The 22996-nt window shown below is 41.9% G+C and overlaps 1 protein-coding gene across 2 annotated transcripts in view; it reads right to left on the reverse strand.

Moving 5' to 3' along the window:
- The window catches only part of LOC105255637 (discoidin domain-containing receptor 2), a 503453-nt gene that overhangs the window by 410269 nt on the left and 70188 nt on the right, over positions 1–22996 (reverse strand). For both annotated transcript variants that reach the window (XM_025406310.1, XM_025406309.1), the window contains exon 3: positions 17374–17407. The gene's annotated coding sequence lies outside the window, so the exon portion shown is untranslated. The remainder of the gene's footprint in view (positions 1–17373; positions 17408–22996) is intronic.

The following is a 22996-nucleotide window of genomic DNA, read 5'->3' on the forward strand; positions in this document are numbered from 1 at the left end:
ATGTTCAGCGTCGAAGCGACGCACGTTTCTTCTCGATCGATCATTTGCGCGATTGCACGGCTAACAACATAGAAAACGACGGAGAATAGGAGTGTTTTGTAAAAATGAAAAATTGAAGACGTCGCATCGGATGCTTCCATTCAAGCGACATCCGAGCTGCGTCGTTTCCAGGAATGGACAATAGCACCCCTTGGGACATCTTTTGAGTGCCGCAAACATTCAATTTGTTCAGTATCGTCTTTCCCTCGAATTTTAATGCTAAAGTGGAAATTTCATCAAGATGAAACGTAATCCTAAGGTCATTCCATTTCTCAAGGTAACACGATGCGATATGACTCTGTTTCAGTAGCAGCATTTTGTCTCTCTTTATTTTATCATATATATTCTTTTATATTCATCCCATTAAAATAATAATGCTGAAAAGCAAAACGCAAAATATGTTAATTAATGAAAATGAGAATTAAATGATATCGAGATGGTATCGTTTTAGTATCGTAACAGCAGAAAATATGTTAGTTATCGTACTAAATGTCATTAACTGCATTATAACTGGGAAACGCGCGAAGGGAAATAATTAATTTACTCCATGAGAACGAATCGATAAACGAGACGACGCCATTCTGGCTGCGAATGCATAATAAAAGTATCACTTATTGCGCCGACCTAAGAGAAAATATTTCATGAATACGGCCGGCCAGGAAAGCCGCTTTAGTCAGAAACGTTCCGGGCCTTGATTAAAATTCCAAACTATTTCAGAGAGCGCGGGCTGACATTTCTCTTTATTATCATTATTTTCCTCGCTACGCTTATCGACGTTTTGTATTCTTCTGAAAAACAATAGGGCTCATGTGACAGCCGTGATACAGTTTTAATATCATATAACATATATATGATATTAAAATACTACATAAAATTTTATATAATATTAAATTTAGTATTATATAAAATTTCTATAACTATAGAAATCTATAAATTCTGAAAAAATAAAGAAAAATCAATAGAGAGAAAAATGACATAATATAATCACGATCGAGGAAACACTATCTGAATAAAAAAACTTGTAAAAATGTATATATACATATGGCAATTTAATTATTTGATCATTTTTAAATTGTCAAGCTTCAAACGATTCATTAATAAACATTATTGTTACGAATATAAAAATAATGACAATAATTATATAAATTCTTGTTTATTTGATGATTTTCAAATGATATCCTTCTATAAAATCGGTTTCAGATTTTTTTTCATCTTCTCCCTTTCTACTTCTTTGTTAAATTCGCGGTCAGTCGGACCGAGATCGGTGGGGCCAAGGTAAGTGCAATTATGCTAATCAAATCAGAGAGGGGGCAAGGCACCCGAGACATGGAAAGGTGATGAGAGGTTACATCGCAGAGGGTTTGGAGTGCTAGTATTAGTTGTGGGTAACCTCAAGGCTCCACGTCAGAGAGGAGGTGAAAGATGGTGACGATGGTCGACGGTCGTGAAGACGGCACAAGCGGGGAATGAGCAGAAACGGTCAGGTTACTTGTGTCTCGCTACAGGGACCAACAAAGAGAAGAACTGGCAACGCCCGAATCGCCTTCGCAAACGTCGAAATCTAGTCTCGAGAGATAAATCATTATTCAATGTCCAAAATTTCATAGCCGCCCAACACATTTGCGCAATGTTTTCTCTCTCTCTTTTTTTTCGTTACGCGTAAGCAGACAAGTATTCCAATGGCAAATTGCCGAAATTGCGTGGCGTCACCGAGAAAGATTACAGGGCGCGATAACATAGACTAATATCAGGAGAGGAAGAAGGGCACACCTGGTTCCAGGCGGATGCGGCACCTCGTTTAATCCCGGAAACGTTGAGGCAAATCGGTCGCGTTTTTACGCCACGGAACGTGTCATTATCCGAACGCTGTCGTATAATTTCGGAATCAATTTCGGATTCCTCGGCGAGTCCGCAGTCACTGTCGGCTCGAAATAAAAACAGAGAGCACTCAGCGCGACAATTTCGCGGCATGGATTTTATCCAGATAATCCCGCTGAATGGCGATGACGCCCGGGCAATTCGATGTTATCATCGTCATCGACGTTATTCGCGCGCTACAATTAATTTCTTCGGTCGCGAACCATCGCGCCTAGGCGCAAAATATGCAAATTATTTTCCATAATTAAAACGCACACCGGATTCGCCATGGCGCGTTGCACGCGCGCGGCTCACGTACTAAAAGTTTCAGTGGAATTGCCGGAGCCGGCTACGTAGCTGCTATGCGAGTTTCTGGGTTATTGGTTTCTCGGTTGTTAATTCGCCATGTCGGCACGCCCAGCAGTTGCAAGTGACCATGCGGCGCTCGAACGTACGTGGGTCGTTGGCGCAATCAAAGGATCGGGGGCGGAAATGAGAGAGCGGCAGCGGACAAGATCCAGGAAAAACGGAGACGGAAAAGCGGGACGGAGTAAGGAAGAAAGTACCGTGTTTCGAGTGGCAATATAATACAGCCACGAAACAATGGAGCACCGTGTAAGCCCGGCCACGAGGGCAATAAAACCACGACCGCGTTGGCGTATAAGCCAAGAGAGCCGTAGGAGAACTTCCGTGGCGGATGAGGGATAGAAAATTAAATATTAATTTCGCCAGAGCGACTGAGAAAAGCTCGCAGCTCGCAAGCTCCCGGCTTCCTCTGACCCGCCGAAAGGTATCGTCGATTCGAAGAGAGTCAAACTCTTCCGGTGCTGCCTCTGGATTCTGATCGGGCTGCCTTCGTCTGAATTCGAAATTCAATTAACTCCGGCGTACTCGCATTAATAATCTAGCGCCGACGAAAAACGAATTCTACGCTAAGAACTTTCGGAGCGTGTATTGTACCATCGAGCGATCAAACAGGAAATTAGGTGTTTGCATTGAAAATACGAGAAGATATTGTACCTTGTTCTACGCTCGTGAGTATTTAATTAACCATTACGGAAATTCGAGCTTACCGCCGTCGACTATAGATGATGATACATCGGCGAAAAATTTATTTTATATTCGAAAGCGCTCGCTGTAATAGGAAATCCTGTGAATTCTCAAAGGAACGCATCATCCCGAAGCTATCCGATGCAATCGGAAATAATTACCACAAAAACTCGATAAACGGTAGCATCTCGTTATCTTTGACGGCGCGGTTTTAGTAACTTTCATAAATCATTGAATCCAGCGCAAGCCGCTTTGCCCCGGTTCGCGCAATTTCATTCGCCCGCTATTCGCGAAGGGATTATTATGGCGGTCGTATTTAGCCGAGCGCGGATTACAATCACAACTGGGTATTATGGCATAAATTTGCTATACGCGACAAACTAAAAAAAAACGAGAGAAAGAGGGAGAAAGGAAAAAAAAGGAAAACGAACTCCCATGGTGGGCCACCAAATGTTTCCTGTTCGCAGCACGCGACGCCCGCCAATGAGGGTGTCGGCAAAGGGGTCGGGGACGGTGATGTCGACGACGGAAATGCAAAAGTTCGATTTATGCGCTAACACGTTCGTGCCGTACGTACACACGCAGACGCGCGTGCACGCCCGAACGTAGATAGCTCTCCTACCCATCGGGGAATGAACAATGATGCATGGGGGCGCTTTCCCTCCCTCTCTCTCTCTCTCTCTCTCTCTCTGTGTGTACGAGACCTCCTGCATCTATTTTTTTCACGACCGCCGGACTATCGATGTTGCATAGATCGCGCGATAGCGCCAGAGACGAAAAAGTATGTCCGAATTCCGGTCCTGATAGCGCGCGCGCGCGCGCAGGAGGGGATCTCTGACGAGATCCATGCCACGGCGATGCGTCGCGCGTCTCTCGTCGTCGACGAGACGCGCACGTCCCGCGCACACCCGTCTAATATCCGCTTATGCGAAAATCTGAAATTTATGTAAACGATCCTTCATCTAGTCGCTGATAGATCCGAGAATATATGCGCTTTGCGTGTGTGTCGCCGCCGCGTCAAATGGAAACTCACGCGATCTATGCAGCACGGAGTTTCGCCAGGCGACGTGCGGCGCGGCGAGAGAATTGCGCCTGATTAAAAATGATTTCCGCCTGCCGCTTAATTTCCGTACGATTTAAATATTATCCGCGCAACACAAATCTTCTTATATGTAATAACATCTGTATTCTTTACATCACAGCCGAAAAGTAAAAACTTTGACACTTGACTCGAGAACATCGATTCAACTCGGAAAATGAAAATAGGATTGAAATACGTAAAATAATATAAATCATGTTGCAACCAAATATGACAAAATTGCAAACGCGGCGAATAAATCAAAATGCGATCAATGATAAATAATTCAAATGACAGACGCAAGACACACACATGCAACGGCACGTGTAGAAAATTGATAAAATGATTCTGACGAAATATAACGAATATTTGGCGCGAGACATTCGACCGGAAGTATATCTTGCGATACTTTTCTGTTTGTAGGGGCAACATTTGTCTTGCCACCCCTCAAGGTATACAGGAGCGAATCCGCACAGTGCCGTACCGCGACGTCGTAGCCCGCGGGTGCAGTATATTCATGCCAGGTTAACCGGGCCGTCCCCGCGCAGAAAGAAAGATACCCGGCCGGGATTGAAAATAAATTTCACTGAGGGACTAACCCGTACAAATAGCCCCGCACTGGTTTTAATGGACGCGGCGTCGTGCCACGGCTAGCGACGTTTTATCACCGTAGCTTCGAGAGCACCTACGGCCGTTCGATTACGACTGTCGATATTGTTCCGGCTCTTGTCGCCGGAAGGAGAAACATTGCTGCCTCCCCGGCGAAAAGCAATCGGCGGATTTCTTGGTGCTTTAACCGGGACTCAGTGGCACGACGATATCGGAGAGACGTTTAATTTTCGTCTTAATACGGATATTACGCTCAATTTCCTCTCTCGCGAACGAGCCTACGAGACACATATTTCGTCGCGCGGCTCGCGTCTCCTTTCGCGTTACCTCGATGACCAACCGTCTCACCGTTACTCGTGTAACTTGCGAAAGATCTACGTTGCGAATCGCGCTTTTTCTCTCAATTTCACCATTAAGCACGCAATGCAATAATTATGTCGACCGTAAAACCGCGATTACCGCACGACGATGAAACGATTACAAAAATACGAAGCGGTATAATTATTCGTAATAATCGTCGCGTATTTATTACGTGCTCCATATTTACGCGGTCGCCGTGTATAGTTGGCGGCACGTGAGGCACCGCTGTATCGTTAACCGCTATCGCAGAATGTAAGCAGCTATACTTACAAGCATATATTTCCCTAAATAATTACGAGAGAGAAAAATTGGCCGCTATCGCGGGCAAACTACCGTGCTCGAATCGAAAAATTAACGGAGCAATTAGAAGGAACCTTACCAGTACCTTGTCATCATCGTACAACGATACCGAACGATAACGGACAAACAAGAAACTTTGGAAAGTAACGAGCTTCGAGATAATTATTTTACTGCACGTAAGACGCAATCAGAATAAACGCTTTGATTACGGCAGCGCATCTTCGCAAAGAGAATAGATGAAAAAATTAGTATTTCAGACGCATATCCTATCATTATCAAGTCAGAAGGTACGCTCCCGTATCTACATTTATGACGCTCGAGGAATTCCAATTAATATTTATTTCAAAAAGGAAAGTCCGGTCGCGCGTCCATGTCGACCGGAGCATCTGCCAAAGGGAATACAGAAATAATTCTCTGCATTATACACGCACTGCTTTATAATCATTGTAAATTTGTGATTCCAATATTAATGATAAGTCTCGTATTAATATAACAACGTCACGTACATATATATGTCGAATATACGATTGAATTTTGTTCCGCAGCTTTATATGTATTTTGGCGAGAGATTATTTTAGCTTCATTTATTATACGTTTAATGTATAAAATGTGATTTCTGGATAAAATAAATTAACCGTTCGTCCATTTGCCGTAATCGATAGTTCCTTAAACCGTTTAAAATTTCATCCGCCGTTTGTTTCAATAAAATATTTTTTTCAACAAAATTAATAAAAACTATACTCTGCTTTACTCTATTCTATTTATCTCATATTCCCTCTGGCGCGCGCAACATCGCGAAAACGCCAAGAATTTTTAATTCGCCCAGCATGCCATAGAAACGCGCGCTTTTCTCTGCATCCGGCCCAAATCGATCTCGCGCGATCGGAAAAATGGTCGGCTCGGCGAGACCGCTCCGGCTGATGTTTGCATCGCATAGGCACGGATCACGGCGGTAAAACGGCTTAAAGCGCGTAACCGACGCCACTCCCGCGGGACGCGTTGCAGAAATCGCATTTCCCGGAGGCGCTTCCGCAACACGCTATTTCAACGTCGTTTATTATTGCTGCGCAAAATACGTATGTAGATAGGCAGGCAACGGATCGCGTGAACGCCAGCACCGATGGCGGCGCGCGACGTTTTTTCAGCTCGGCACGCGATGCATCAACCGCGACACGATGACGGTGTCGACCTGAACAAATAGAACAAAATAGCACGGAAGCGATATATAATAGCGCGATGCTGAAAAAAAGGACGTTCTCTCGTCGGGAGAATTTCGATAAACCTTGCCGGCGAGTTTTCTTACTGGGAGTCCAGTTTTCTTAAAGTGCAATCCGATTATCGATTGTTGAAGTACGCGATCCTTCATATTGTACACACATCCGTTATCGTTACGCTTAGACTTTTGGCACTGAATATGGAATGCATGACATTTTCGCCCAAGTGTTTCAGTTTCTTTGCACACCGATGCTCTCTAAAGACGCACGTGTGCAATTTCGTCTCAAGTACAAGCTGCTTGCTCTATGAGGGAACCTCGAGAAATGCATGTTTTACTATCTCGAAGATCGCAATACTCTTTACATGAAATATTCACTCAACGTTATCATATAACGAAAATATGAAAATTCGAAACCAACATTTAACAGAAACATGTTCATTTTTTCATAATAAATAAAATTTTTCATAATAAATAAATAATGTTACTCTACATTTTTCTATATGTGTTGAAAGTATGAAAGATGATTTATAGGAATAAATCAGAGTAAAATAAATACTCGCATCGAAAATAGTTTGACGAGTGTCATTCGTTTAAGAATAATGTACGTTAAGAGCAATGTTTATTCTTACGAAATCTATAAGAGCGAGGTCCGAATAAAATTGTTTTCCACGAGGGAAAGGGGGATTCATTTTTCATATGCAAACCAATAGCATCCCGTAATGCGACAAACGTTCGTTGTAGCGGACAAAATGAAGATAATTCGCGCTAGTTGCTCGCGTTTCGTATCTCTCGGAGCTCGACGCGCTCGCGGCGCGAAATTATTCCTAACGCGCAACAGGAGACTCATTTTTCGCGAGAAATCCGGCCTTCGCGCGGTCACGGCCGACTTAATGAGCGCATCCGAAACCGGAGGATGCGCCGGCTGCTGCGTCCGGAAAGTGAAACTCGCGATTACGTGAACGCGAGAGCACGAGACGGGTCAATATACGTATACGTGCACACGAGGCGGGAATGCGTGAGATAAAACAAAACGTGTACATACCGTCGTTTCGGCTGCGAGACGATAAGAAATGCCTTTTGGTCTCGCGTGTCAGGTTATTTCGCCGTTCTGAATATTTATAAGGGCTGTCCGTCAAGGGGTTGGGCCGAGCGAACAGCAAACCGCGTGCATTTTCATTTTAGAGTTACAGAGCTGTCGCTGCCAGATTGGAAAGAGGAGATACTATAAGTGAAATATTAAATCCCCATCTACTTCGCTTCTCTCTTTCCGATTTACCTGTCGCTTGGACGGACGGGCGCAATGTCCTTCGAGACTCTCCTCGGCGGCAATTAGATCGCTTTTAGGAGCGGCGTCCGGATAATTCAATCGTCATGAAAATACCATGCGAAGCGTGTACCTGCGACAATCTTGATAAACCGGTAGCGACGATCGTGATGGCGCGCGTGATTTATATCGACTTGTGTATCGTAATATTCCCTCGCGTTCTCTCAGATCTCCCGACAACCGATATACGTCGTATCTCAATTAATGTTTCTTGTTCGACTAATGATACATATAATATATCGCCTTTCTAAGCAATGCGCAAGAGTTTGCTCCCTCGTTTTTCTGCGCGCGTTATCCCCGATATCCCAGCGGTAGAACATGAATTGTTAGAAAAATATTCCGCGGCGAGGCGACTCGAATTTCTCTCGCGACCGCGCTTCAATTTTCGCGCTTATTTTCTGTCAAAACACGACCGGACATATTCACGGTATTCGCCAAGGGTTACGAAAATATTCAAAGGTGGCGTTTCGTCAGTGTCACCGGTGACCGAGCGTGGCGGTCGAAAGAAAAAAAGGGGGAAAAGAAAAAAGAAGTTTTAAAGAACTCTTGATTGTCGAGGAATAATATTTGGAAGGGCGGTTAAAGTTACCCGCCGCGTTACGGCTCCGCTTCTCCCCTAACCGGGATAACGCTTTCTCCCTCTGTGTTTTTTCTATTCCGTGAGGTGCAACATCCATCTGTCGGTATCCTTCTAAGGTTGCACTTGTAGTAGCGTTCGCCCCTGTGCGCGCCAACGGAAAATTTCATTACGGATAAATGCGTAAGCCGAACAAGTGTCTCTCACCCTATGTAAACGTGACGGCTGCACCCACTCGATACACACATCCGAAACCCTGACTTTCATGTTTCCCAATTTATTTATACAGCGGCGTTACAAAACGCTTAATGCACCCGGATGAATTACGCATGATCCATTAACAGAATTACGTACGATTTCAATATCGAGAAATATAGAAATTTTATCTCTTCAACAACAATGGAAAGCTAAATTAAAACATCACTCTCCGTGTCGAAAATTTACAGAGATTACGAAAATTTACAGAGAAACGAAAAGCACATAATTAAATGTAAACTCTTGATACGCAGATATATTTGACAAGCTTTGGTTCGAGACCAAAATTTCATTCCTCCCTCGAGCGTTTCGAACGATCGATCTGAATAAACCTTCGGCGCACGAGCTGCGCAGAGCGCGCATCATCATTCGTCACTATTATTCACGGTCACGATACACGATCGCAACAGAGAGAAGGACAGAAGAGAGAGGGTGAAAGCCCCTTCCTACTCTTGGTTGTCGGCGTCGACTGCCACCGACGAGGCGATTAAATTTCACACGACGGCTTCGAGAACACGCCTCTTTCATCGGAGAAGTTTCCGCGGCGCGAGTAGTCGATTTTCTCTCCCTTTCCTCCCCTCCCCTCTGCTCGATAGATCCTGGTCAAGATGATCGTGGATAGCTACTCGAAGGGGTGACTCCACCCCGTGACGCGGCATCATTTTCCACATCAATTCGACGTAAATCTCCAGAGGACGTGTCTCGTGAATGGCTCCACTCCTGCCACGATATTATCATCTGACAGATCGGAACTCGTTGGAAATTGGTAAATCTTAAAGTTGTTATAAGTAACTCCTGATCTCAGGCTGGAAAAATCAACCGACAGATGCTTGTAAGACAAATATTTGTTCACATTTCTGTCACCAGTGGCAGTCTCGGCAGTGACGGAAATTCTCACGTAATGCGATTGATTATATGTGCGTAAACATGGAATAAGCTCTAATTTAAAATAAATATATATGTGATAATCCTGCCTTTTTAAACAGATTTTTTTGCATGTTTAAAACCACTGTACATATTTAAAAGAGATTAAAATAAATTCCCAAGTTTTTTAAACAAAATTGTCTACAATTCTCGAGATATTTTAAAAATGATTAAAAAACATTGTTATTTTATAATATTTTTGATGACGAATTATTAAATCGATATTAATGGAATCGAGTTGCGTTATATCGGATCATCGCCGACGACGTACTGTTGATGTAGCAGACCATAATCCCATGGTTCGTATTCGTTGAAAATCAGCGTGTCGTGCATGATACAGGCGGTACTCGGCGAGAAAAGGGGTCGAGACTACGGGCACGATAATGGTCGCTGTCCTCGCTGATAGTTCCGGGCGTTTTGAATAATTCAATAAGAGCAACTAATTGTGTTTATGCAAATTTGCGCGAGACGAGAGCTCAAAAGAGGGGGACCGAGAATCGCTCTGCCGGATCCTGCGTATGATTTCCCAAGGATGCGGGCAACGCGAGATAAGACGAGAGCGACGTGTCGGAAGGGTCGGAACGAAAAACAAGCGTGTTCTATACACGAGGGTCTACTCGACGTCCCGCGAAAAAGGAGAAAACGCATCGCACGGGAGACGAAGGGGAAAGGGGCGTTAAAATGAGACCGGCACGCGCAGCATGACGACGAAGCATATGCACCCCCGTTGACCGTTCCACAGTCGGGAGAGATCCCGCCCCTTGATTAAGCGTAACACAACCTCCGAGGGATTATCTAAATTGCTTCGTGAAATGAATTAACGGCGCTCGTCGATGATCACGCTCCCTCTTACCATCTCCGGCTCTAATCGACATGCGAGAGAACGCGTATAAAGTCGCTTAATTTCGCGATAGCGATAATCAGACTCGGCTGAATGTATCGTTTTTCAACGTGACCAGCTACGATATCGCGCATACCAATTCCCGCTGTTATCCTTCCTCGATTAATGCAAGCCTCGACGCCCGACGATAATGAGTAAACAAAACGTAGCGAGCAAAACATACGACGATTAAATTAGCCCGAATGCGCAGCGCGCGTCGCGATGATTAATTCCAAAGTGCACTACCGAGTACTCGGTCGGGCGTCTCTCGACGTAAGAAGCTAAACACTTACAGCTTGAATCGAACTACTTGACGTCGCGAACCTCTCGACGTCCCGGCGTATTCCTACCCTTATCGCGTCGCTACCCTCGAAAACCAGAGAGAGAATTCGTGAGACGTGAGTTGATAATGTCGCCAATGGCCGCTTTGCGACCTACGAACTCACGGTACAGGCTTGTGATACATTACGAGGGTAGAGCGGTAATTTTTCACGTTTATCGCATTCCTGTTGCGGCCTCGAGCCGATCTGCACCACGGTACGCGTAGCGCGAAGGACGAAGGATAATATGAAAGAACGCCCGGAATTAATTACCGGTGCGACCCGACGTTTATACCGGGCGAGTTTATAATCCGCGGGCCGCATTTGTCTCTTCGAGGAAAACGCATTTAACATTTCTGCGAGGGAGAGAAAGAGAGAACACCATTTACCGTATGCGGCCGTTTCGTGCATACCGAAGGTATGCCGCCGCGAGAAACCGGTGTAAGTGCATTGTCTTGTAAAAAGGGCACCCGGCCGCGGGTTCAATTAACTTAATGCAAATTACCTGTCGCGTCCATGCCTTGCCTGGTATATATGCGTTCCGCTAAGGAGCAGGGAGTAGAGGAAAAATTCATGAATCATTTTGTGCGTATCTGATAACCACGCAACGCCCTCGCGAGCGAAATTATGACGGATGATTGGTTTGCGTTAAAAATATCGTCGTAGAAAATCTGTAGCATCGACAAGGCGCTACTCGTCCGGTACTCTCTTTCTTACGAGGACTATAATTTTGAAAAATCCCTTTCCTAATATCACAGAGTAATCTTCCTAATCGCGTTGAAAGCATTTCGTCGCGAGCAACATATTTCTTCGCGCGATACATTTCCGTTTGATCATAAAGAACCCTGGAAAGCAAAGGCAAAAGGTATTACTTTGCCGTTTCGCGAGAGTCAGAATCGGCTTCCGCCGAGTCCAAACATCCCGCAGGATATACTCCTGTGTACGAAAACCGCCTCGCTCAACGTCTATCCTTCTTCCATTGAAGAAGTTGTAAAGTAGCGGCACACGTGCGTTCCGTCGAGCATAAATATTGCATGGATCGAGACTAGGTAAATGTTATTCTTCGACGCGAAAGAGGGTATTAAACGTATTTATACAAAATTGATGCAATTTGTTTCCCGAATTCTAACACGCTCGATAACGTAATTATGCGCAGACACTCATTAAAATGCGGCTCGAAGGATGCGGCCGAAAAAATGCTGGCTAATAATACGCCGCCAATGTCACCCGTTCGATTCACTTAACGGGTTCTCTGCATTGCGTTTTCTTGCGCCGAGTTTCTTCGCGGATGTTCGCGAAGTCCAGGTCTGGAGAGATACGTTCCCGGTGGCTCAATTAATGAGTGGTAATTACGGATCCCCGTTCCGACCGCACCGAGAATATCTTGAAAAATTCCTCTCCCAACGTCGGCCGCACTTAATTACGCAAAAATACGTTGACGCGATTTTTCTTGCCGATTTATTGTTCCTCGAGCGACGCGAGGGATCCTCGCTCGCGGCATCATCTCAAAGACTCGTTAATTGAGACAGAAATTTAATTATCGATTAGACTTAATGCGAGAGATTAGTTTACGGATACTAAAAACCCGCACTCTTTCTCTTCGTGTTACAGGCTTCTCTGATAAAATTCAAGTAAATTTGAAATTTTCTTTCGAATAAAAAATAATGCGTTATCGAAACAAACTTAAAATTATAAACAATACTTTTATCTATTAATTTTGTCACGTCTAACTAATATAATTCAAAATCTTCAACCGCTTGAAATCATAAAACTTGAATTCTAGTACTTCTGATTTAATGCGCGATTACTTCTCAGACACTCCTTTTCATAGGTAGATGTTCCTTTGATGTCGAGGCTATGATCGTGGTTCTGTGCATGAAAAGGCGGAAAATGGAGCCAGTAAGTTTATGAGGCATTATGTTAGATGAAAATTCCATTTTGCGCGACCCTCGGAATATTGTCCGCTGGCGAATAACCATGGGACGAGGTGCTTGAATTTTCAACGGGCTGCTCCCCTCCCCCCTGCAAAGGGACATCGAGGGGTAGAAAACGCGTCAACGTTTCGACAACTCTGGCGACAACTCTCCCGCGCCCCGCGTTTCTTTTTCCATCTACCATCGTGTAATTCGAAATGGTGCGTGTTGCATTCCCGTGTCCGATGCAATATAGCCACGTGCATACGTCGCGTACTCCATACAGGGAATTACAAATGGACAAAGCCCAGCTGCCGACCGACACTACCGCGGTGCCAAATCGAATGGTGACACGCGAGACACGCGACTCTTTCTCTCCCGCTCCATTTTCCGCTTCCAACCACGCACGCTTGATCCTCATCACCATTTCTCTTTCGTTCTATATCTTTCACGCGATCCCTGATGCGCGTTTTTAAAATGATGACGAATACATTCAGTCAGACAAAAAAAAAAGAAAAAAAAGATTGCACTTGCTATATATATAACAATTTGTTGTTATATAATATTCTTACCGAATATAATATATTTAATAATTGAATTATATGACGGACGATATTATCTTCTCTCTCCTTTTAATTGCATATACCGATTGCTTTATTTTTCTTCAAATCTTTATAATACGTAAAAATGCATTAAGACGTACGATTATCCTTCAATATTCTACCAATACTTTTACCATATTTTCACTTTTTTGTTAAATTCACATCTAGTACGTTATCATAAATCACTAGCATTTTTCAAGTATTAATCGAACGTAGCATGGCTTCTGGCTGGACGCAATTGCACGCGGTTTTGCCGAGAAACCATTTCGAAATTGTCCCTTCGTTCGCATCCATTAATTACGGTCGTGCTATAACGGCTTAAGCGATATTGCCCGATCATCGCATTAAAGAGTCACGCGTTACCACTTACAAGCACTTTGATTAACACCGCAATTTATCTAGGAAAAGAAGATATTATTGTAAAGCGAGAAAACGTGTCAAATTATCCCGCTTTTATTATGCGTATATTGAGACTAATTTAATTATTTTTTAAAGAATTTGTTATCTTTAAAGTAATTTTTATATAAACATAATTATATTTGTGAATAATGATGTGTTTCTGATGAGACGCTACAATTTTACCGATACGTGCTACTGATATGCAAAAAGGTCTTGGATTTTCGCCATGAAACACACTCACGGTGACAAATCTCTCGCGTGACGTCCCTTCTTCGAGGGGTCGTAATCACGGCTTCAGTCTTTCACTAATAACAAACAAATATTTTCAGGGTCGTTGGTTAATATGTTAAACATTTCATACCGAGGCCCAGAATAGCAGTCGGGAAACCCTTGTCCCTTTTACTCCCAAAGTAATGTCAGGTATTACGATTCCCGAGAGAATTCCTACGCCCCTTCTGTCTCTCTTAAATTATCGCCGTAATTACGGCGTATGCATCGTAAAGCGCGGCCGCCCGGCACAATGTCGTCATGCTCGCGAGTCGAGAGAAAAGTATGCTTGTGATCAACGTACTCTGTAGACGCGCGACGAATTCACTGTTTCACTATTTTATCGCTCGTATTATTTTGCACGACAAATCTTACGTTTCACATTTCGCTTCTTCTCTTTCGTGATAATTAAACATAAAAATGATGGACGCGTTTAGCGTATAGCTGCGATAAAGTCAATCATGTCGATGTACAATCAATCGAAAACAAGCCTGATGAAAAGAAAATCGCGTGGGACGACGAAACATTGCGTTTGCGTTGTCAGACTTATGTATCGGATGTGAAAGGAACATTTTCGTATTTTGTGAGTTATAGGAAGTTCGTGTAGCGCTCTTTCCCTAGACTGGCACGGATAAATTATCGTCGTGTCACGGATCTACATCACGTGTCTACTTTGTCCGCGTGTTGGTGGCTATCTTGTGTGATTCTTTCTCAACACGGGGTCCCCGGATCGCGTTTCGTAATCTCACGCATGTACACGACCTTTCACCGTACCTTCCTTCGGCAAGTGATTAATGATATCGCTGTCGCCTTATGGTCGGGCCAGAGTGTTGCAACATTTTTGGATTCCATTCGCACAATTCCTTTCGTAGAAAGAATTTAATTTTGCTTCGTGGCACTCGAACATGCTGAATCGACGTGTTCTCGCGCGCTTGCCTTTCCAGTATTTTGGTCGTTTATTAAGACGGTGACACGGGATCTAACCATGATAATTCAATATTATATACACTTGACAGTATACTCGTATTTTCCATCTCCAACAATATTCATTAAATTCTTAAATTAAATACTAATAAAAACTGCACACCAACTTGAGCTAAAATTATTAAGTATTATAAAAAAATTATTAACAAAGCAACTTTCAAAGCAAAAATAGAAACTTTTTCATAAAAAGTGCGATTATATGTACCATGAATCGCAGATTTATATTAATGATAAGCAAGGATATCGTGACTCTACCGAAAGCCGGCTTATCGTCTAGTAGCGTGTCATAATGTCCTACCGGACATCGAATTAATTCCATTGCTTTTAATTTGTCATTCTTCACGTGACACTGGCGACACAAATGAAAAGTGACAAGCACGCGACGCACTGATTAAGAAACTTCAACATTCATATTTTGTGAAAATATCGTGCACGAATAATTTTATTTCACTGTGACTTGGTCACACGATCAATACTTTAACGATACGCAAAGTAGAAATTTTAAAAAAGCATATCGTGTAATTATTACGTTTTCTCATCTAATATCGCAACAATCGAATCATAAATTTTAAAATGTTCTCTTAACTTCCATCTATTAATTTACAAGAAACGCTTGTAATCGTGATTAAATCGGTATTTTAACACAAGGAAAGATTATTTAAATATTTCTCTTTTAAATGCATCGAAAACTCTGCGAGCCAAATCATTGTATTATATAATTTGAAACATTTCTAGAATCCTTTCCGAGCTAAAATATGAAAATTCACGTATAGTTACACAACGGCAATTATAATATAGCCGCGAGTGCAAACGCGGGCGAAACGCGCTGCGAGAAAAACAAGAAAAGAAGAATCGGAGTAGCAGAAAGCGAGGAGTGTAATAAAACAATAGCCGCAATTTTTTTATTATCTCAGCGATGATTAAAGTAATGCGATTTCCATCCTTTCATCGAGGCAGAAGCGCAAATGAGCGGCCGGGCATTGTTCGCGTTTCCCCGCGCGCGCTAACAATCGTTTCTCTCTCGGCTCCGCGAAACCGAATAATCAATCCACTTCGCCGTGAAACGTTCCCCTTTGTACCGCGAACCACCCGCCTCTCGAGATCTTTACGACGATGGTGCACGCGCGAGTGGCATTTCGCCGGCGATGTAACCGGCGCGCATTCGTCGTGCGCGCCGAAAGAGTGCGTAAAAGCGGAGGAAGAGAGAGTAAAGCGAAACGGGGCGATGATAAAGGACGGATAGGAACTTTAAACAGCCGCTGCATAATGCATCCGGTCGACACCGTCGGCCGTTTCTTCGCCCGAAGCGCGCGTTCGCCCTTCGTAAGTAAAAAGCTTTCCCGTCGCGGAGGTCCAACTTTCGCCGACGTGATCCTCTCGATGCGACGCGCACTCCGCCGATGAAGCCCGTCGAGCGACGATGAGGGACGGCGAGTCGGCGACGGGGGATTATTTCGATACGGGAACGTAAATGCGGGAAATGTGTAAAAGGCGCCCGCAGTGGATTTGAACGGGGCTGACTCCCGCTCTACCGCACTCTCGTTTGTACCTCGCGTGTTCACACGTCGCGTAATCGCCGATAATTACGACGGAATGACGCGGCCGTTCTTACGGCACGCCTGCTCGACCGCAACGTATTATTCTATCGTTTGCATCGGCCGATGCACGCATCGATGCAACCTCGATCGATCGCACTCTCGTGCAAATGCTTTCCGCACGGTCACGAGGCCCTGGCCAGTGATTCTACACACTGGAGGTGAAAGAAAGCGAATTTCCGACGGTTACTTGTTACCGTGATATTAAGGTAGTACGTGTTTCAGAACGTGATCGATAATATTAATAAAATGGTGAAAACTTGGAGAAAAGTGTATATTTCTCCATATATATTTAAAGGTATATATACCTATATATCTTCTTCCTGTCTAAAATATTTATCATAGTTATGTTCGAGAAATGTAAAATCCAAAATATAGTGTTGTATTTCTCTCTTTGAATATATAAGGCTTCTGCTACGTGACAAGATTTCATCATTTATTACATTTGATTGAATAATATGGCTTATTCTTACTTTGATAAGGATTCTTGCTTCAAATCTCGGATTTATTCAAACTACATGCTGTTGTCACGTTGAGAAACGTAAAGAAGAATTTACGGACAAAGAAATATAAATTTTTGGATATTTCTTAACGGGGAGACATATATATATGATGTGTTATCGTAGATTAAACTTATATCTGAGAATTAAAATAATGGATCTCTGCGACATATATTTTCTATAATATTTTTCTATATCTTTATATATATATGATTATTATAATATATACTATAACATATATTTAGAAATATCATTTGAGATACTATATTATATGTTATCATAGATCCATTATTTTAAAATATAAAGTAAAAGTTTATCACTCACCAATCGATGCGCTGCCATTAAAACCACGTTCTGTCTGTAACATACAGATAAAAAGATTTGAATTATAACTGCCAAATTATCAATATTAAAAAAATTATTATTATACGCATTAAATTTTATATATTTTTGATACGTGCAATAATAAACAGATATTTAGTATGTAAGTATCTTTTATAGAATTATAATTTTTCTATAAAAAATTTTAAATTTTTGTAATATGCGTTTGTATATATCTCATGTAATCTGATATAATATTCAATGATTTAAATTCATTATATTAAAATATAAAAAGAGAAAAATAATTCATCATGGGTTAAAATAGCGCAACAGCGAAATTGCAATACAAAGTAATAAATTGTATATAATATATATATAAATTATAAGGCAAATGTTACATGTGTAATTATATGCGTTATATAAAAACATTTTGTTCCGACATTCATCGTTAAACTGTAAACAAAGATACGCAAATATTAATATTATTATTAATAATATTATATATAGAAATTAATGTGTGTTATAGCTATGCGTATACAATAATAAATTTATATATCAACAATATTATAATTATGTCATACTCCATAATTATATGTCATACTACACAAATAACATTCTTTGATATTATAATTATAATAATAAAACTATAAAACAATTTAACGTATGTTATTTTACATGTTTATCCAATTTTATAATACATTTAAATGCTTTGTTAATATTTTGTAAAAATATAAGTTTTGTAGTTTTATCATTTTAAATTATAAGTATTACATTAAATAAGTGGAATCAATATTTCATCCTAACATTGCCTTGTCGGCATTTGGCATAGCGTTACCGTTATTAAATGCACGGCGCCTCCGACAATCCTCTCATTCTCCTTCTCCTATTTTCATCGAAAGGAAAGGGAAATGTTATCTAGCTTCAGCCCTTACGCTGACACCCCTTCCTTCATGGTAATGCATTAATACGCGCGTTACACGCATACAATACGTCCGAGTGAAGGAGCCGCAATGTTGGCATCGTCATGTATGTATATTGTAACCTCACATCTCACCGTCACCCCTTCGTAAAGCAGACGTCCTCTATCACCCTTTCGCCTCCTCTCTCTTCTTCTCTCTATCACCCCTATATTACCACTCGACTACCCTTGTCGCGCCGCGTATCGAGGTACCTACACGATTCTCGCATTACCTCAGTGACTTTCCAAGCTTTGGTCACTTAGCAATTACTTAACGAGCTTCCAGACCGGCCCGCGTTTGTCGACACTACAGCGGCGTGAGGTATGTTCGAGCCCTTTTTTGCCGGAAGTAATATGTTTGCAACTCGGAAGCTCCCCCTCGTTGTGAAGCCAATGAGGAATGCCGCGAACTGTCGACGGAAATTCTTGCGGAAGCATATTATGGAGAATGGGCTTAAAAGCACAATTATAAGCAGTCGGAAACGAAGCGAGATTGGTAATTTTTGCGGTATTTGGTTCATTAAAGTTTGAGAAAAATTTAAGCGTGGAAGAATTAATAAAAATATTTTGCTAAAATATGCTGTACGCATACATTCCTCTTAGTTTCCAACATGCAATATTTATAATTTTTTTTTACATAATTGAGAGTTATTAAATTTCCTACGAATATAACACGGAGCATATTTGTTGCAGTAGCATTTATTTGCGAAAGTATCCGTTTTAACAAACTATTTTTCACGTACGAGCATCAAGATATTATCGCAAAAGAAATACAATATCACTTATCAGAGATATATTATATTATTAGATGAAATGTAATGCAATCGACAAAGATGCGATTAAGCGTAAAAAGTTTATAATATTTTTCCGATATTAAATTATCGGATAGGAGAGCCCATTAAAATGTCACTTTTTCAGAGAATATAAATAAGCATACTGTGACGAATGAGCGTCTGATGAAAATGAAATACGAATCCCGGCACCCGAGGGAAGTAAAGTATCCGCGCGAACGTCAGTGAATAAATTATTATCGAGATGTAGTTGTGATATTCGACGACTGGATTTATGCAAAAGTGCATTAATTAAGCTTGCGAAAACTGAATTTCTTAACGCATCGCTCACTAACGACGGGAACAGGTTGTTGGATGCAGAATTTTATCATTTCACATACAATATTTGCATATACAACATCGTTATCATTAAAAGTTATTCCAGTAATATTTGATAGCTTATTTATACATTTTTCCATATAATGGCCGTTCCTTTTTTTCTATGAATCATTCACTCGCAACAGATCACATTTATTGTTGACTTGCTTTCTAGAATCATATGTATGGAGGGGACTCTATTAAACTTAAATCATAATTTCGTGCTCGTCGGTGCGTGCAAGGGTTCGCGCTTATTGCGCCGCAATAAAAAACCATTCCGATAATAGACTCAATGTCGATCTGTATTACTTACCAACCCTCTTAGCTTCATCTTCACGTATATGGCGACGAATGCGTCGATGGGGATCGACATGTCAGTCGTGGTTGGTTGAAAAATAGGGGTGATACTCTTACTAGCTATACTAACCCTTCGATAAAGCTCGATATTATGGCGAGTTCGCTCGCTTCTGAGATGGCTCTCCCGTGTGTCCTGAGGGATCACCAGACATCCTTTACAAGCACCATTCGCGAGCGTACAAAGTATAAAAGTATCTGTAAATACGTACCTCATTAATAGTAGAATGATGTATCGTGTTTCAAGAGAGTAAAATGCGGACTTTTCATTTCTTTATATCACGTACAAGTTATTTCTCTATATTGCATAAGCATATTGTCGAAACATTTATATTTTTTTTATTATTAACAAAATATATTAAGGAGAGTCACACACAAAATATTTTATACAATATCGCATCATATTACTTTTAATTACAATATAAATTAAAAAATTATAAGACGCTAAAGCTTTCAAAATTCTTATTTTTTGTACCATTATTTTCGTCAATCTGTATTTAAATTATCAATAAATCTTTTTTGTCTGAAATGTTTTATTAAGAGATAACAATTTTCTTTTTACTATCCGGAATAATAATTTTGTCAATTATTGAACCATAGAATTGACTATACATTATTTGTTACGTTACTGAATACTATGCTTCTAAGCTTGTTTGAAAAATAAGTACGATACATTATGCGTCCCTCAGAGACGGCAGTAACCCTTCGATAGGAGCCGACATTATGTTCCACCACTCCCAAGATGGGCTTCCTGGGTGTCCTAGGGGATTACTAGACGTCCCTGCCAGCCGCCGTTCGCGGATGTGTTGAATATAAAAGTATCTAAGTAGATAGTTTGCTGAAATAACATACCCAGCGTCGTACGCCTTCGTATACAGTAGATGGGAACCCATTTGAAATGTTTTCGACCCTACCAGCTTCCGTGCAAATGAATAATAACCACGAATCGAACCACGATCCCATCACGGTCTGAACCGAGAAAATATGTGTACCATTTGGATTTCTTTTGAGACACGCATACGCATCAATCGTCGAAAGATTTTCCGAGGGATTTTGCCGTGCTTGTCGAGTGTCGATGTACAACGTTGAAATATCCGATCGAATTCTTAATACTTACGATACATCATTGCCATGTTTTCAATCTTTCCAAGTATCTTCTTTTCAACCTTAAATATCTTATTCCGTGCAAGCATGCAAAGAATACTAAGCGTAATAATGATAGGCCGCCTAGCGAAATTATGCGAGCGGTTTGCACGGAACACGATCGTTTCTGCGCGAAAACGCACTTGCACGCTACGGTGAAAGTCCGCGGCTGTATCGCTGACATAGTGCAGTCGGTTATCATCGTTGATAAGTGACATCCGTTACTGTGGGTGGGGTTTATGGCAATTTGAAACATTAATTGCAGATTAAACCGAGGTCGCAGGTATACCAGCGCAGGGGTAATTATGCCGCGGTAATCTCCGGCTGACCACTCGCGCACTATGGCCAGCAATTCTGTACGTCGTATGGGTTTCGCCGCACACCCAGCTGCAGTTGCGAATCGCGCGAGTGTGCGCGTCGCCGGCTTCGCCCTAAGCTTCGGCATTTGTGTATCAACCGTGGCGATAACCTGCCATCCGTGATTGGCAGTAAGCGCGTGCCGATGTAATGCGCATTGACATCTGCACCGGACGCGCCGGACGTAAAATCGTAAACTATCGTGATTCACCTCTCTTCGTCTACTATTATACCGTGGCACGAAAGCGACCCGTCGACGCGGGATCACGCACGCTTATCGAAATTCTTTGTTCGCATGTGCATTCGCGAAATAATCTCTCAATCTATAGCGGCGCGAAACTGCTTTTAATAAAAAAGTAAAGCGTTTCAACGAGTGCACGAGAGAGGCGCGTAAATGTATACAACTATTTCATAATTCGCGTGACATGCAGAAACACTCACGCGACCATCTGCTCGGGAGATCACTTGATTCTTTCTCGTACATGTATGCATTAATATTGTTACTCACAGAGATTAAGTAAGTAACGTGCAAAAATATTCTTTTTCCAACGATGGAGGAGAAGAAAGGTTTCGTCGCTAATAACATTTGTTTACAATATCCGTTTGTCAAGTCTCCGCGAGAACTGCAAAGGAAAACTGCGAGTTCCTTTCGTACCTTTTTTTTTTCTCGCTTCGCTTTGAATCGTCTGGTATCGAACGCGGAGCTTGCTCGCGTAAGATTACAGAAACGAGGTGTCTCAAACGACATTCCGTATTAACGAATTCCATTATGGGAACAGTTATGGCAGCGCGCTATCGTTACTGATGAGCTCAGGGAGCTACGGCACGTACCGCGACCTCTTGGCGACTTCCACCTTTACCTTCATCCTGCTAAAAGCTTCGAAGAGACCAACGCGCCCAAAACTTTGCCACTCTGAATTCCTAAAGAGCGTCCGACTCGCTAAAAAGCTGCATTAATTAAATCTACGATTTCAATCGGTTGTATTCATCCCTTATATACAAATTAATTTATTTAATCTTGTTTTTTATAAAATGTTACTCTTTGACAACAGAAATGATTTTAAGAAATTAATTCTCTTTACAATAAAAACACGAGAAATGTCTACGTAATTCAGTTTGACGCAAGTGTTCCACTTATACCAGCAACGTAAGAAATTCCTATTGAGAAATTCAAGCGCGACTTTATTATTCAAACGAAATCAAAACTTGCAAAATTTAATGACGCTTACGATGTCTGTGCAAATAGCATTTTCTTAGAAATCTATTTTAATTTAATAAGATTTAATTTAATTTAAAGAATGAGCATCGCAGAAACTTGGTCAACATCACGATCTGTATGCAAATGTCCTGCATCCCGAAAACTTGGATGAATCATTTCTCGCGCAGAAATCTTTCTTCGTCGAGTCCACGCGAGTTCGTAAATGTAATGAAATCGGCGCAATCCCGGTAAAGGGCGCCAGATTAACCGTAATATACGAAATACTTTTCCTTCACGATACCAGAAACACATCGTTGTCTGGCCGTAGGGGTAGCCTCTCCGCGCGGCGGAAGATAACATTTAGCCGAGGCCCCAGAAATATTCTAATCCGCCCTTTCCCGACGTTACGCGCCTCATCCGACGCTGTGGCAGCTGACGTCCTCACAAAAGTTCCGTCTCCCCGCCGTA

Source organism: Camponotus floridanus, unplaced genomic scaffold (genome assembly GCF_003227725.1).
Source record: "Camponotus floridanus strain SB8 unplaced genomic scaffold, Cflo_v7.5 scaffold14, whole genome shotgun sequence".
In the NCBI taxonomy this organism is placed as follows: Eukaryota; Metazoa; Arthropoda; class Insecta; order Hymenoptera; family Formicidae; genus Camponotus; species Camponotus floridanus.